Source organism: Mastomys coucha, unplaced genomic scaffold (assembly GCF_008632895.1).
Source record: "Mastomys coucha isolate ucsf_1 unplaced genomic scaffold, UCSF_Mcou_1 pScaffold21, whole genome shotgun sequence".
Lineage (NCBI taxonomy): Eukaryota > Metazoa > Chordata > Mammalia > Rodentia > Muridae > Mastomys > Mastomys coucha.
The window spans coordinates 43,717,563-43,734,623 of record NW_022196904.1 but is presented as its reverse complement, the minus strand read 5'-3'; the positions used below and the strand labels follow the sequence as shown (position 1 = coordinate 43,734,623).

General features: G+C 37.1%; 1 pseudogene; it reads left to right on the top strand.

Annotated features, from left to right (window-relative positions):
* Nucleotides 1-16,011: 16,011 nt before the first annotated feature.
* LOC116100534 lies at nt 16,012-16,672 on the top strand (annotated as a pseudogene).
* The last annotated feature ends 389 nt before the right edge of the window (nt 16,673-17,061 follow it).

Below are 17,061 nucleotides of genomic sequence, written 5' to 3'. Positions count from 1 at the left end.
GAAAAAGAAGAGGAAAAACAGGAAAGGATAATGAAACAGAAAGAAAAACAGGAGGAAGGGGTGGAGAACCATGAAGGGCAGGAGGAAGAGAGAGGAAAGATAAAAGGAGGAGGAAAAGAAGGGGGTGGTAGAGGAAGACAAGTTGACAATTATTGGGTAGCATGATCCTCTCTGGGAGGAAGCCACTGGTAACCTAAATCCTCCCAGCAGGTCCCATCTACTGAAGGTTTTGTCATTTTTCAAAATCACTACCTTGAGACCAAGCTTTTAAACCACAGCCTCTGAGCTATCCAGGGTACAAATCATGAAACTAAAACACTGAACAGAGTTTACTTCTGGGACCTCTGACTTGCATTATGTTTGTTCGTCGAACTACCTTCACATGCTGTAAACACCTAGGTAGCGGCTAGAAGAATGCTGTCATGATCCCATAAGTACACACTGAATCTGCCTATCACAAGAACTATATGGTAAATGCAGTGGTTTTATCTGTCCCCAAACTGACATTGCTTCCAATACTTAAATTCATGTGAGGATCCACTTAGTGATTCTAAAAATTAATTTTTATGAAATCTTTGAGAAATTCATCTATTATATCTTGAGTGTATCCCTTGTCTCCCCCATCAGATTCAGCATCATTTCACAATCACATTTTTGCTTGTTTGTTTATTTTTATAGAGAAGAAAGATTATAAAACCCAGAGTGAGTATATGATTTCAAGGAAATCGTATGTTTTCCTGACACAGGGGGGTAGTTAAGCATAGGAACTCCCATTGCTTGTGACAGCACTTACAAGATCTGCAAAAACTCAAAACAGAAAAATTCCCAGAGGGGTTAGGGGAGTGGGTAGGACAGTCCACCACAGTTGAGGAGCTACTGGGAACTTAATTGATAACTATCTGTTGGGGGAGACAGAGAATGGTTTTTTTTGTTTGTTTTGTTTCATTATATTTACTTGTGTTTAGGTCAACCATGCTCAAGTGGAGGGCTATACACCAGAGCATAAGTATACAGGTAGCACATAATGATGTTGTGTTTTTAAGATTTTATGCCATGGTTGATGCTCATGTAAGTCACACATTGTAGGTATTGGAGAAACATTGACAAATCCTGTTCACTAACACCCCTTTCCCTTTAACCTTATCACCACTCTTCTGTATGGCATTCTTAACAACTAAATGATTACAATGATTCAAAATGTAAGGAATAATTTTATGATCAAGATTATTATTAGTTAGATGTTTATCAAGGAAAATAGCACATTTCCTTTTAAAGTGCAGAGTCTATATTTTAGGCCCCCAAACATTTCTCAGTTCATTGAAAATGATTTGTGCTATAGAAACTACTAGTTTAGAATTTAAATTGAAAACACCAACACTAAAAGTAACACTTAAGATATCTGTAAAATCCTTCCCACAAACAGGCATTTATTTTTATGTGTAATTAAAAACAAAAGAATTTAGCTTTAACATATTCTTCATGCAAAACAAGGTTTAAACCCAACTTTTACTGGACTGGAGGTTAATTAAATCTGTTTTGACAAATGAGTTTCTAACAATACACAGCAAGGTTGAAGTGCCCACATCAGCATGCTGGATTATGCTGGTAACACATTTGAGAACTGACTTTGCCTTGGCAATCTGTTATGAGTTTCTATTCATAATAAAGAATTTAGTGTATCTGGTTTTATGCTGAAATCCTGTATTAGTGATATTGTTATTTATATAAAATGAAAAGACTCATGAGATTTTGAAGAGAGTTTTCAAGGAACACTTCTTGAAATTGAGGCCACAGTTTTTTCTTTTGAGTTTTAATTGAGTTTAATGCTAGGCTTTGCCTGTCACATAGTGAACAGAGGACCTTTATGTTCTAGCTGAATTCTATCATGGGAAGACATGTTATAATTATTTCAATACAGATAAAGTAAATAACCTCTAACTAATAATTAATCCAATACATTATTATAAAAGCAGTGCTATTAAAATATAAAGCACCAGATAATTAGTAAAATACTTAGCTCTATTTTTATTTTAGCTTCTGAGACAGGCTTTCATATTTCCCAGGCTATCTTCAAACTATGACATAGTTCCCAAATTACCTTGAATTCCTGACTCCTCTGTGTCCTGCCTCTACCTCTTAAGTGCCAGAACTGGACACATCACCATGATTAGTTCAGTAGAGCTCATGTAAAACTTAGATGTATATTGGGACTTACCCAACAGCCAGGGACTCTGAATAGCACAGCCCAATCCCCCAGTAGGTACAGCTGGTATTTCGGTCTCATAAACTCTGTGGTTCATCAACCCGGAATCATTTGTTTCAAAGGAGATCCATTCTATTGTTTTTCTTCTTTGCTCTTCACTTCCTCATCCTCTTTATGCTTCCTATCATCTCTTAAAGAAAACAGACCAAAAGGGAAGAAAACTTTCCAAAGGGAAAAATAGATGAGAGAGAGGCATAGGAAGACGTGGAAAGTAAGAGTGAGGCATGCAGTCAGATGAAAAGTTTCCCAAAGTTTAGACCACCAACCATGGAGTGTACCTGGAGGGATCCATGGTTCCAGATACAAATGTAGCAGAGGCCCTTGGTCCTAGGGATATTTCATACCCCTGAATAGGGGGATGCTGGTGTGGTGGAGCTGGAAAGTGTGGGTGGATGGGAGAGCACTCTCCTAAAGGTAAAGGGGAGGGAGGAGGGCAGATGTGGGATGGAGGGTTGGTAGAGAGGTAACCAGGAAGTGGGATATCATTTGAGAAGTAAATGAATGGAATGATTAATAAAGAAAAGAGTGTGACAGAGAGATACAAAAACAGAGAGACAGAAAGAACAGGCATATAAACAAAAATGAATTTTATAATCAAGTCAGTTTTACTCACAGGAAACCAAGTTATCATGTCAAATTTCCCTACATATGGTTTTACATGCCTGCAGTATATGGGAGATACACAGAAGGTCATCAGGACTATGACACCCAACATATATTACACAGAAAGTTCAAGACCATCCTGTGTTGCATGAGACTCTGTCTCAAAAACAAAATAAATACCTCTCCTCAAAAACCCAAAAGCAATAACTATATTACTTTGTATATTGTTTATATATTATGAAAACCTAGCACAGATGTTTTTTATGTGCAGAGTTGTAAAATATTTTGTAAGAGAACTAATATTATATAGCTATTTCTGCTTATGAAGAGAAAATTGAAAGAGAAAATGATTGATAAAGGGAATATCCCAGGATAGCATATTTGGTCTAATTATTAACAAACCAGAAATATTCCAAATATACATTAAAACTAAAACATTTCCACGGAGATACAACAGATCAAAATAGGTTATATTAGTATTCACATTCCAGAAGAAATAGAAATTTCTCTTAGTAAATTTCTTACCTCCATGTGTCTAAATAAACAATATTTAAATTAGAATGCAAATGTTTATTTTATAGGAATTTTCCATTTCTTGAAGTAAATGCAAATAATTCTACTTATATGCCATATATGCACAATACTTTTATTTTTATCAGTTATAATCAGAAGAGTCAGCTAATGACCAATGGACACTGGCAAACAGCGTCTCCAGGTCCTGAGTATCTCTACTCCACTCCCTACTTTTGTAAATTCAGAATCTTCATATCCCACTGATGAGGATGATGAGTTACAACACCCAATCTGTGCCTAGTTTATTTCACATAGTACAAGTAGGTTCATCCATGCTAATGACACATTACCTTCCACTATTATGGTCGTCTGTGTACCATTTCTGCCTTTCCTCATCAGATCATGGATTCTTAGACTACTTCCAAGTATTGGCTATTATGAACTATATTGAAATAATGATTCTTTTTTCTTAGTCAGATTAATTTTTTTTATAAAAAGTATCCAATCATTTCCCATTGGATCATATTACCTATCTCTTCTCAATTTCATGAAGACCTTCCATGCTTCTTTCTTTACCATGGCTGAACCAATTTTCATTCCTACAAGCAGCATAAAAGGAGTTCCTTTAATTGTTTTTTTTTTTTTTTTTTTTTTTGTAGAGACAGGGTTTCTCTGTATAGCCCTGGCTGTCTTGGAACTCACTCTGTAGACCAGGCTGGCCTCGAACTCATAAATCCGCCTGCCTCTGCCTCCCAAGTGCTGGGATTAAAGGTGTGTGCCACCACTGCCTGGCAAGGAGTTCCTTTTAATTCATCCTCAGCATTCTTTACTTTTTTATCATTTTAATAATAACCCTACTATTATATTTCATAGAAAATTTTCAGTGCAATTAAGTTAAAAGATTATATCTTGTGACCTTGGTGTATATTTAAATTTGTTAATGTAGAAGATGACCATTTATTGGTTAATTTTAAAAAGTCTCTTTAGGTCCATTACATAGATTTAAATCATTTTATGCTATGTGATATTTTGCTATTGAATATTTCTGTCCCCAGTATGTTTTGGATAGCAATTCTTATCTTTTGGTTATCTCTATACTTTGTGGGTTGTTTCTTTTGCCTAATAGAAGGATTGAGTTTAATATACTGTATTAACCTTGTGCTTGCATTACCTACATATTTGAAATCTTGTAGAGAAAGCACTACCTTGTGTTTCTGTCTTACTATGCAGTTTTATCATTTGAGATCTAAAAGGGTTTGTCCATTTGGAGGTTACTTTCTATTGTAAGACTTTGTGAGACCCTCAGAGTCTTAGCCCCAATGTGGTACCCACAGATCACAACTTGACAATGATCGCTGCAATAACATGAGGTTTATTGATCCAACGTGTATGGCCAATGCACGTGGGGTTGCTCATGGGTATGCTCATGGGTAGGAAGAGGCAACCCCGAACACAGAAAGCACACATTTTTTTTATACTTTACAGAGGCAACAGGGCTAGTTGTCTTATTCTGATTAGTGCAGTAGCAAACAAAGGATCTCTTCAGGCATTGGTTGGCTTTCTCAACGGGGCTGCTCTTGGCTACATTTGCCCCCTTACTTAACTCCTATACCTGGAAAGCCCCTGGAACGGGCCAAGCTGGAAAGTCCCAGAATTTTAGTTAGTGGGGTCAAGGTGCTCTTCGGAGTTCAGTACAGGGAGGGGTAGAACATCTAATCTTGTTCTTAGAGGTCTTTTCAGGTATTTTATGTTCTGGTCAGCTTTCAGTTCATCCCAGCCCTCCTTACTTTTAAAAACTTTGTTTTTCTTATATAAGCAGATGTTTCTAATATAGGTAATTTTGTCTTATTATTTCTTTCTCAAAAATCTTGTTTTTACCTTTATTTCTACATTCCCAGAAATCTGTTTTTTCACTTTACTATTTCATTATATGCTCAGATATAGCAGTCTATCCTTGTTGTTCTACATCTAATGTTACACCACTGTATCCCAGAAACATATCCTCACCCTCAGGAAGCAGCGAGTTACAGTGTAAACATGAAGTGTGCAGACTGATTTTGAGTTTTTTATTTTTTAATTTTTATTGGTTATTTTATTTATTTACTCTTTTTCTTTTCTTTCTTTCTTTCTTTTTTTTTTTTTTTTTTTTTTTTTTTTTTTTTTTGATACAGGGTTTCTCTGTGTAGCCCTGGCTGTCCTGGAACTCACTCTGTAAACCAGGCTGGCCTCTAACTCAGAAATCCGCCTGTTTCTGCCTCCCAAGTTCTGGGACTAAAGGCATGTGCCACCACTGCCCAGCTATTTATTTACATTTCAAATATTATCCCCATTCTCACATTTCCCTCTAGAAATCCCCTATCTCCTCCTCCTCTCTCTGCTTCTATGAGTGTGCTCCCCCACCCACCTACACACTCCTGCCTCAGTGCCCTAGCATTCCCCGACCCTGGGAGCCTCCACAGGACCAAGGCGCTCACCTCCCAATGATGACTTATAAGGCTCTTTGCTACTTACCCAGCTTGAGCCATGTGTCCCTCCATGGACCACTCTTTCATTGGTGGTTTAGTCCCTGAGAGCTTTGAGGGCTCTGGTTGGTTAATAAAGTGTGGTTGCAATAGTCCTACTCAGAAGGGGGAAGAACATAATTGTGCGAAGTAGAGGGAGAGAGAGATCTGGGAGAGTAGGAGGAGGGGGAGTGAAAAGAGAGGACCTGTTCAGATACAAGAGGAGATGGGGGAGAAGTATACAGGGTCAGGAATTTGAAAGGTGTACAGCAGTGGTGGAGGGAGAACTGGAGATAGCTACTAAAAATTCCCACGTGTCAGGGATCCAAGAGGTTCCCAGGACCCAACAGGGTGGACATTAGCCAAAATACTCAACAAAGGAGAGACAGAACCTGTACAGACCATGTCCAGTGGATGCGCGCTGACCCCAGTTGAAGGATGTAGCCACCCACCCACCTCAAACATATCAATACAGAATTACTCCTGTCAAAAGGAAATGCAGGGGCAAAGAGTGGAGTAGAGACTGAAGGAAAGGCCATCCGGAGACGGCCCCACCTAGGGACCCATCCCCTCTGCAGACACCAAACCCAGACACTACAGCTAATGCCAAGAAGAGCTTACTGGCAAGAGCCTGGTAAAGCTGAAAAACACAGATGCAGATGCTTGCAGCCAAACATTGGACTGAGCACAGGAACCCCAATGAAGGAGTTAGGGGAAGGAATGAAGGAGGTGAAGGGGTTTGCAACCCCATAGACATTTTTAATTCTTAATGGTGTCATTCGAAAATGGAGCCATGTCAAGGAGGTATGTAAGTAGAAGATACCTATATTTTAAAGTCTATACCTGGGTGCCGGTGTGACCCTCCATTGCTTGATTTCTAACATACGGAGTCACAATATCTGTGTGCCACCCTCCAAGGCCATACTATCAAACTACAACCATGGGAGTTTTATAAGCCATTTAATAACCTTGGACTCCTTTGTTGTGTATATTTTAGAAAAAAAATACAAAAACACACACACACAAACACACAAAGACACACACACACACACTGATTTGGAAATACAGACATTTTAACATTTAACATTTAACAATGTTAGTTAATCTAACCCATGAGTGAAGAATGTCTTTATAGATTTGTACACTTTCTGTTTCTTACATTCCTTTATGAATTTTGCCACAGTGTTGAGATTTGATTTTGCAAGTCCCTTCACGTTCATGCTACTGTCACTTTCCCACACTGGTGGACTGAAACTTGAAACCATGAACCACATAAATCGTTTTTCCCTTAATTTTCTTCTGTCACAGTGGTGTCAATGTGTATCTTATCAGAGAAATGGGAAAAGAAAGCAGGGTACTCAGGAGTACTTACTGCACAGCTCTTCTTTATGTTACTGAGATTTGTTATTTATTTCTTAAATAACTCCATGCATCATTCTATCTGAAATCTTTTTTATGGTCCTTAACTATTTTCATGAGATGTTGCATTTTATTTTATTTTTTTCACGTTATTAAATTCAAGAGCTAAGTGTAGTGATAAGGATGCCATGAAGCCAGGAGCCTGAGCATCTGAGTAAGAAGTTTCAGAGCATTTTCTGTCTCCATTTGTTTCTTTCCCAACCACAATGTCAATCAGTATATATATCCATGGGCCTCAGAGAAGGGAGTTAGGCCTTAAACTCAGGAGCCTAAACCAGCTCTTTGTAGACGATGTTCTGTGAATCCCGTCCACCCTTCCAAATTTCAGTCAACTTAATGGAAGTTCTACTACGGAGTTTTAATGTAGAATAATATCAATGTATAAAATATTATAAATAATAAGAAATGATATAGAAAATTATAATCATGGCTTTTCAAAACATGTTAAGAAATGTTACAACTCAGGGATCCTGCAATCTACACAAGCCAGAGAATGTAGATCTTCACCTCATCCTCTGCTTCTCCAAACCCAATCTCCCATTCTCATGCCCAGCTCTGCAGCAGATCAACTACTGCATCTTCCCATTGCCCCTTGTCCTATCTACAGTGAATCACACATATCTTCCCAAGGTTAATAGGTGGGTTAATGGCCGATTTTCACCTTTCTCTTCATTTCTCCAATTCCAATTGCTCAGTCTCAGTCCAAGCTCTGTATCAGAGGACCTATTGTCACAATTAGACTCTTCCCCAAATTCTCAAGGGAGTAAACAGATTCTGAATGATTACCATGCATTACTCTTTCCAGTGGACAGCCTCAGGCACCCATTTCCTAGCACATTCCCGTCCCTGAGTGTCAGCTCTCAATATCTCGAAACATATTTTACCTGGACATGTGTCTGACACCAAACTGGATACTAGAAGAATTTCCTACCAGGTAACCCACACCCAACACACTCTTCTCAGAACCAAAGATACAACAGAAATCAAGAAACAAAACACCTATCCAACAAGACAAAACCAGTTATCAGCATTTCAAGTTATACTGTTCCCAACTCAGATGCATCAATGCCAGCATAAAAATATAATCAACTATAGCCAGGATAATATATCCCTTTAGCAAGTACTTGTACTTTTCTAGGCCCCAAGAATTACAGCATAGATGGAGCATAATACAAAAACCATAAAACTGCTTATATGAGTATAATAGAGGTCATTAAAGAGGAAATGGTTTAATCCCCTAAAGAAATCTATGTTAACACAAAGAAATAGTAAAAAGAAATGAAGAAAACAGTTTAAGACCTGAAAGCAGAAATAGAATCAATAAAGTAAACCCAAAATGACAAAAAGAATTAGAAATTTGAACAGGAAACTCAGAGTTAAGGCTCATTAAGAAAATACAAGATATGGGAAGGAAAATCTTCAATATAAGGTACTGAGGGCATAATAAAACAAATGGATACCTTGGTCAAAAATGATGTTGTGATGGTTTGTAAATGCTTGGCCCAGGGAGTGGCACTATGAGGAGTGGCACTTGTTGGAGTAGGTGTGTCACTGTGGGTGTGGGCTTTAATACCCTAGTCCTAGCTGCCTGGAAGTCAGTCTTCCACTAGCAGCCTTCAGAAGAAAATGCAGAACTCTCATCCCTGCCTATACGATGGCTGCCTATATGCTGCCATTCTCTCACCTTGATGATAATGGATTGAACCTCTGAACCTGTAAGCCGTCCCCAAATATGTGTTGTTCTATATAAAACTTGCCTTGACATGGTGTCTGTTCATAGCAGTAAAACCCTAAATAAGATAAATGTTAAACCTAAAAGATCTCCTATCACAAAATGTCCAGGAAATCTGGAATACTGTGAAAGGACTAAACCCAAGAATAATGAAAATAGAGGAAAGAGACTTTCAACAAAATCATAGGAGAAAATGTTCATAACTTTTGAAGGAGATGACTATCCAAGTATAAGTTGCATAGAAAACACCAATAGACTGGACCAGAAAAGATGTGCCCATCAGTGTTGATGTGTAGTGATTTGTCATAGTAAGGGGTGTATATTCAGAAGGAATGAAGGTGGAAGAGAATTTGATAATTAGTAAAACTATATGAAAGGTATTTGCAGCACTGTCTAATTCTTCCTCCCATCTGTAGGAGGAAAAACCTCATGCTGTGTTTTTTGACAAACCTTTCTAATATGGAACATTTTTAGAAATTTGTTCACTGCTTTGGCTTTCTTACAATGCCTCATTAACTAAAATGATATCAAGTTCTCCATCCTCTGCTGCCATTGTTAAAGTTTTCACAGCCTCTTCAGCATGACCACACACCTTTTCTGGTAATCTTTTTTATCAAGGAGTAATGAAACAAAATTATTCCTTGATCCATGGACTATAGAATAAACTGCAGAAAAAAACATGAAGGTATTACCCATGTTCTGCGTAAAGGTTCCTATAAGATCAGATATGTTATAAGCAAGCAGTCATTTTAAAACAATTGCATTTCTCAAAGATGGGCTTAGTGTGTATGGCAATATATGTTATAAAATGATGTTTGTTCATGTAAGCTTAATTTGTTGACAAGCAGAGTAGGTCTAGCATTGATTTTCATGTGACATGAGACATAATAAAGTAATGGCTTTGATATAAAGTCATGAGCTTTCATTGTATACTAAGAGAGTCAACATATCTGCTGTAATATCATCATTAAGCACTGACCTCTCACTATGAATACTTCTTAGTATCCTTCTCATAAAAGGCTGTTTTCTGTTCCATAGCTCTATCTCTCACTGACACCTCCATCCAGTATCTTTCCTTGATATTCTGGATTACAGGCTGCATCTTCTATAACATAGATCACTGTGTCACCCAGTAATTGAAAGCTGTGGCAGTGACTGCCCTGTTCATCTTTGTGGTAAAATCTCTACTACAAATCTTCCTTCCCCAAATTATCTACTTTTATTAATTTTCATACACAAGCCATGGAGCTCACTCATTGTATTTCTTATTAGGGGATGACATGACTGCTTTTATCTATCCAAACCTGAGGGGATGTCTTTTCAGCTTAATAATGAGAATAATTTGCTCTCTTACCTTTCTTGCTTTCAATGATTTGAGCGTTTAATTTTCTTCATCTCTTATTTGTTTGAGCTCACAACACTTACTACCTCAGCAACCATTTATTTGGAGCCCTACCGAGAACCCAGTTTGTGACAAGCCTTCTACCTTGAGCTAGAGCTTATGTTTTCTTTTTCGTTAAAGTAATATTTAAAGTAGATGGGTAGTTATGCTTACCCATAGAGAGACCAAGATGGAGAATGCTTCACCATATTACACTTTCTAAGTGGAATATATTGACTGTTCCCTTTTAAATAAGTACCACATAGGAACCATCTCAATGTCTTATCTTTCCTGCTTCATATGTGTGTATGTATGTGTGTGTGTGTGTGTGTCTGTTTCAATAAAATAATCTATCTGACTGGGACAAATCAAAGCTTAGGGTGGTAGAAGATACCCATCTACAACACTAATTTATCAATACAATCACTTTCTTCAAAAGCTTAGAGAGGGAAAAATTCATTTTGATAGTAATTTTGATAACACATTGACTGTTGCTAGAAAAGTAAATTCAATATTACTTATAAATCATGGGTTAGGGTTGTTTGAAGTTTCATATGGTAGAATCATCAATAATGGGGATTATTTCTTCATTTTATCTTTCTTTTGGAAGGTGAACGTATAAGCATAAAGTCACAATATGCCTAGTTAGATAAAAAGAGAAAATGCAAATGAAGCAGAAGGTATGAAATAACATAATAATTAGGTCTTGAACTTATATAGATGAAATAAAATGCACAATTCTCTTAGTTTTCAAGTTGTATGGACTGTTTTATGAAAGCCATTTCTAAGAAAGCACCATGAATAGGAGTTTGTATATGCAGAAGTGTCTGAGGTCAGAAGGGTAGTATTTCAGACCAGGCAAAGGGAATACAATGGCAAAAATGTACTTTTTTAGATTTCACGAATGACCGTTTATTGTGTCTAATGGACAAAATAATTTAAACTTGTAACAATTTAATCTCTTCATTTTCATAATGGGGATTTTTTAACTGGAAGAAGATTTAGAAATTATACCTGAAACCACAGTAAAATGAGAATACCAAATAATAATATGTAGAGACTTAGAAAACATTATTTTTTCTATGTTTGCCTCAGATATTTTGAAAAAGAAGACGTGAAAATATCACAGTATTAAATGTCCCAATTCAAACATTTTTTTTTATAGATGCAGCCAACTGTAGCTGACAGTGCTAGACCTTTTGGTCCAATAATTGAATTTATATCTCTTAGCATTTCCAAACATGAGTATGTTTCTTCCTAGAATTCACCAGCAGTTATAGAAGCTCACCTTAGCAGGCATATGTTTCCTGTGATTTATAACTTTAAGGCAGAATTTATGCATCTGGTCCACAAACATTCACATGCTGTTACCTTTTATAAAGCTCTGACAAGCACACTGCTCTGATCCCTGGTTGCAAATACTCAACACAGTTTAGCAGCCATCATACTCCTGTTGCTTCCCAGACAAACAATGTCATTGTACCTGTGTGCATGAATGCTCATACATGTGCATGTATGGGTGTATGTAATACATATACATATACACATATATGCATATATGAAGAATAAGCCTGCATTTACTATTGGCATCACAAGGTTAGTATTAGCATACAAGGCTGCTGTTCTAATATTTTTTTCCTGTTTCTGTAGGTTATGGAATCAGTGTCATCATGTACAGAGATAAGTCGACTTGTTTGCAAAGACCACATGAGTTTACCTTCTTTGGAAGGTCTCTGGGTTGTAACAAGTGTCAACAACTTATTATAAACAAGTTCAAATAGAAACAGAAGTCAAACTTTCCTCCTTTGGATTTTGACGCTGGTTTATAAAAGGTGAAAGTGGTAATCAGAAGGATCATTGCCCAACTCTTTCTTAGACTATATTTCCTCTCTTTCACAAGCTTTATACAGAATAAGGTGATATAGAAGTGATTTTCAATGGTATAATCTTTATCTTCACAATAATGCATAAATTCATAGAAAAAGGAAAGGTATTAGAGTACAGGCTTATTCTCATTAGTACTGAGAGAGGTTAGAGAAACTATATAGCTCATGAGATAAGACTTAAACAAATTCCTGTGACATAGAGAGACCATAAAACCAAGAGGGTACACGCACACACACACACACACACACACACACACACACACACACACAAACATGATGGAGGGGGATGATAGGAGAGAGAGTTGAGGTGTCTATACATCTATACAGCATCTCTGGCACTGGATCTCTGCCTATGCAGTGGTAGGTCCAGTTTTATGCTTCAGGAAAAATAGTCCAGGGATTGTGTCATATTGTAATCAGAAAATGTGTGACATTCCTAAAGGGGTTGAAATTTTGCAACATAGGTCTTTAGTTACTGTGACCATTGGCTGTAGGAAGCTTGGAATGGACACCTTCCTATCCATCTAGTGAGAATGAACTTTATTTCAGTTTTGCCTTTAACTTGGAAGCTTTATTGGGACATTGGTAAATGCATAGATTTTATTACCTCCATCCTTTACACTTTTCCTCCTAAAATGAACCAGTATTCAGCTAAAGATTGAGCAACACAGCTATTGACCGTAGTACTTCGTGATGGTTAATAAAATAAATTAGTTAAGAATTCAGGCACAAAGTTGCATGTGTAAATTTTCTATAACCAGAATTCTGTTTGATGCCTTGTGTTTGAGCACCACTTTCAAAGGTGTGTACAATGTACAATGCAATCCTGTCTTTACAGCCCAACCCAGTGCACACTTCTGTGAGATGTCCCTACTTGGAGCATCACTGCAGCCTCACCACTGCTCTCTGTGTCCTTATTTTGTAATTTTCCATGTCCGTTCTGTAGATTCAATTCTCCTCAGCTGGTGTGAGTTTTGTAGAATTTCAAACATATGACAAGTACTTTTGATCAAATTCCTCAGTGGATCATCTTTTAGTTAAAGATTAACTCCTTAATTTTTTATTAACTACTACCTACTCTCCTTCACAACTCTACATTTATTATTTACTTACTGGCTAAATCAAGAGGTCATGGTAAATATGAAAGCAACTATTACAGAAAGGGACAACCGTGAAAAGTTATTTATGACAAAATTTCAACAATTTACTCTTTTACTACCGAGTTGCTAAACTACTAAATTTATCTGAGAGGAGATTATTTGCTACTTAAAAGAAAGTAACAGGTGGTAAAATTGTTAAACTATATAAAATTATAAACTGTATATAAAATGTATGTGTTTTATATATATATATCATATAAAACATCAACTAAAACTGTTGTGAGTAAATGTTTTATATCTAATATATATCATATAAGAATAATAAAATGTTTCTGTTTAACCATAAAAGAACAGATTAGTCTTTATTTTTAAATGTTTACTTTTTAAGAATCTTTCTTTTTTTTAGAAAATTAATATTTTATTTATTTTCAACAGACTATTTTCAGTATACAAAAGCAGGCTTTAATATAATATTTTTTTCAGAATACAAAATTCAAAACACTGACTTCATAGTCACAACAGAGACTTTTGCGTGTCATCCTTTTTTATCTATTTTTAATTGTGCTTGAGTCTACACTACCCTAATATCTTCAAACAGTTTCCATTTGCTTAGACCACAACAATGAGCACTGTAACTTTTGAGGGATAATATCCAATGTATACAATGACCTCAAGAAGTTAGACTCCAGAGAATCAAATAACCCTATTAAAAAATGGGGTACAGAGCTAAACAAAGAATTCTCAACTGATGAATACCAAATGGCTGAGAAGCACCTAAAGAAATGTTCAACATCCTTAGTCATCAGGGAAATGCAAATCAAAACATCCCTGAGATTCCACCTCATACCAGTCAGACTGGCTAGGATAAAAAACTCAGGTGACAGCAGATGCTTGAGAGGTTGTGGAGAAAGAGGAACAGTCCTTCATTGCTGGTGGGATTGCAAACTGGTACAACTACTCTGGAAATCAGTTTGGCAGTTCCTCAGAAAATTGGACATAGTTCTATTGGAGGACTCAGCTATAGCACTCCTGGGCATATACCCAGAAGGTGCTCCAACATGTAATAAGGACACATGCTTCACCATGTTCATAGCAGACTTATTTATAATAGCCAGAAACAGGGAACAACCCAGATGTCCCTCAACAGAGGAATGGATACAGAAATTGTGGTACATCTACACAATGGAGTACTACTCACCTATTAAAAAAAAATGAATTCATGAAATTCTTAGGGAAATGGATGGATCTGGAGAATATCATCCTGAGTGAGGTAACCCAATCACAAAAGAACACACATTGGTATTTACTCTCTGATAAGTGGGGTTTTTTTGAGACAGGGTTTCTCTGTGTAACCCTGGCTGTCCTGGAACTCACTCTGTACACCAGGCTGGCCTTGAACTCAGAAATCCACCTGCCTCTGCCTCCCACGTGCTAGGATGAAAGGCCTGTGCCACCGCTGCCTGGCTTTCTTTTATTTTTATTTTTTTACTTTTTAAGAATTTCAAACATGCCGGGCAGTGGTGGCACATGCCTTTCATCCCAGCACTTGGGAGGCAAACACACACACAGCATAGAAGATGCAGGGATGTGAGAAAAAGGTGACACTCTTGTTGAGCTTCAGACTTCTTACTTGTCCTCTTTATCAATACCCTTATCAACTTTGATAGTCTTCGCTTATTTCCCTTCCCTCTGGAGAAAATTTATTGATCTGTGGGGGTCCACTGATAAAATTAATGTTTTGTGTTTTACCCCTAAAAATTACTCATCTATTTCTAAACATTTACAATGTGCTTTATAGAATCTTCTCTTAAATATTTACATATTTATTTTTCAATTTATCAATACAGCCATTGAATGAAAAACTTACAAGTAAAGTCATTATGAGAGAGATTTGTTTCACTTATACAAGTTTCAAGTTTCTTAGAAAAAAATGAATTTTCTTTGGCTAACAGTAGCACACATGATTCATTTCAATATTTTTTCTGTTACAAAACCTCCACATAATATTGGGGTTTTGAGCTTTTCCTGGAATTGATGGTGTCCCAGAATTTTCTGCACAACAATCTACCATGACCTGAATAGAGGCAATATGTTAGGGAGTTTCTATGCAAATGAGAAGCTTGATTTCTATTTCCAGTGACTTCCAGTGCTCATCAGTACTTACCTGACGCTAATAGCTTTACACATTAAAGATTTCATGGTGAGCATACAATTGCTTCCACAAAGATTGTTTGCTTCTATGCTCAGAACTACAAAGCATGAAAGATAACCTCCCTAAGCCATGTATTTGTTATTCCTGTGCATGAGCTCTATTCAACATCACCTTCCTATCCCCATAGCTGCAGGGCTAACCTACACAGTCTCAGGATGGGAGAAGCTCAGTACATTTAAGCAGTGTTTACTATGCTTATTTTATTAAACATGTTGTGATAAGCTTGCATTAATATACTGATTAACCATTAAAACACTACGTATTTCTGTGGCTGCCACCAGAGCAGCTGTGCCAGCCCTGCAAAGAGACCAGCTCTTGATTTCCCCTAACCCCCATCCTAACTCCACCCAACTTCTGCTGGCCATTGGATCCTGGAATTTTTCCAAATCTCTATTTTAAAAATGGTGGATTACTATGAAGTGCTGGGCATGCAGAGACCTGTCTCACTGGAGGACATTAAAAAGGTGTATGGGAAACAGACACTTAAATGACACCTGGAAAAAATTGAAGAAGCAAAGTGGATATTCAGACAAGTAGCTGTGGCATATGAGGTGTTATTGGATGCAAAGGATTAGACCATCTATGACAAACACAGCAAAGAAGGATAAAATGGTGAGGAGGTGGAAGTAATTTTAACAGTCCATTTGAGTTTGACTTTACATCCTGGAAAACATGATGTCTTCAGGGAATTTTTCTTTTGGTTGGGGTAGGGGAGGAACCCATTTTCATTTGACATAATTGTAGACACATTTGATGACTTTTGGGGGGAACTGATAGGGTCCTGAGGAACTATTAGCCAAAAGACTGGTTCATTTTCCTCTATCTTCAGTGGATTTCCTACGTTCTGATGTGGATTTCCTGCTTTAGATACAGGTTTCAATTTATTCGGGTCTCTAGATCATGGAGGACTCACTTGATTCTCTTCAGTGTTATTTCTTGGCACTGAAATGGGCAACTTCAAGTCAATATCAACTTCATTTAAAATAATTAAGAGCAAAATTCACTACAAAGAGACTTGTGGAGAACGGTCAGGAAGAACTAGATGTTGAAGAAGAGGGATAGTTATAGTCTTTGTGGATAGAAGGGAGTACCTCCTATGCTTGGATAACAATGCAAAGCTCATATTTAGCAGAAGTATTAATCCAGATCATGTACCATTTGGAATATAACATAAACTTTTTTGAAGATTTCAAATGAACTCAATTTTTTGTGTAACTGTACCTAATCTTAAAGTATTTATAAAACAGATCATCAGAGCCTCTAATTGAGTTTGTGGTTGGGAACCATAAAATAGAAATTCTTTTTGTCTTTAAAAATTGTTGAAATCGCTGCTTTGCCTACTTGCCTTGTGGGACTGATCAACTGCTAGATCCTTGGACTTCCATTCACAGCTGCTTCCAACCATTGTTGGGAGTTGGACTACAGACTGCACACAGGAACTCCTCCAGCAG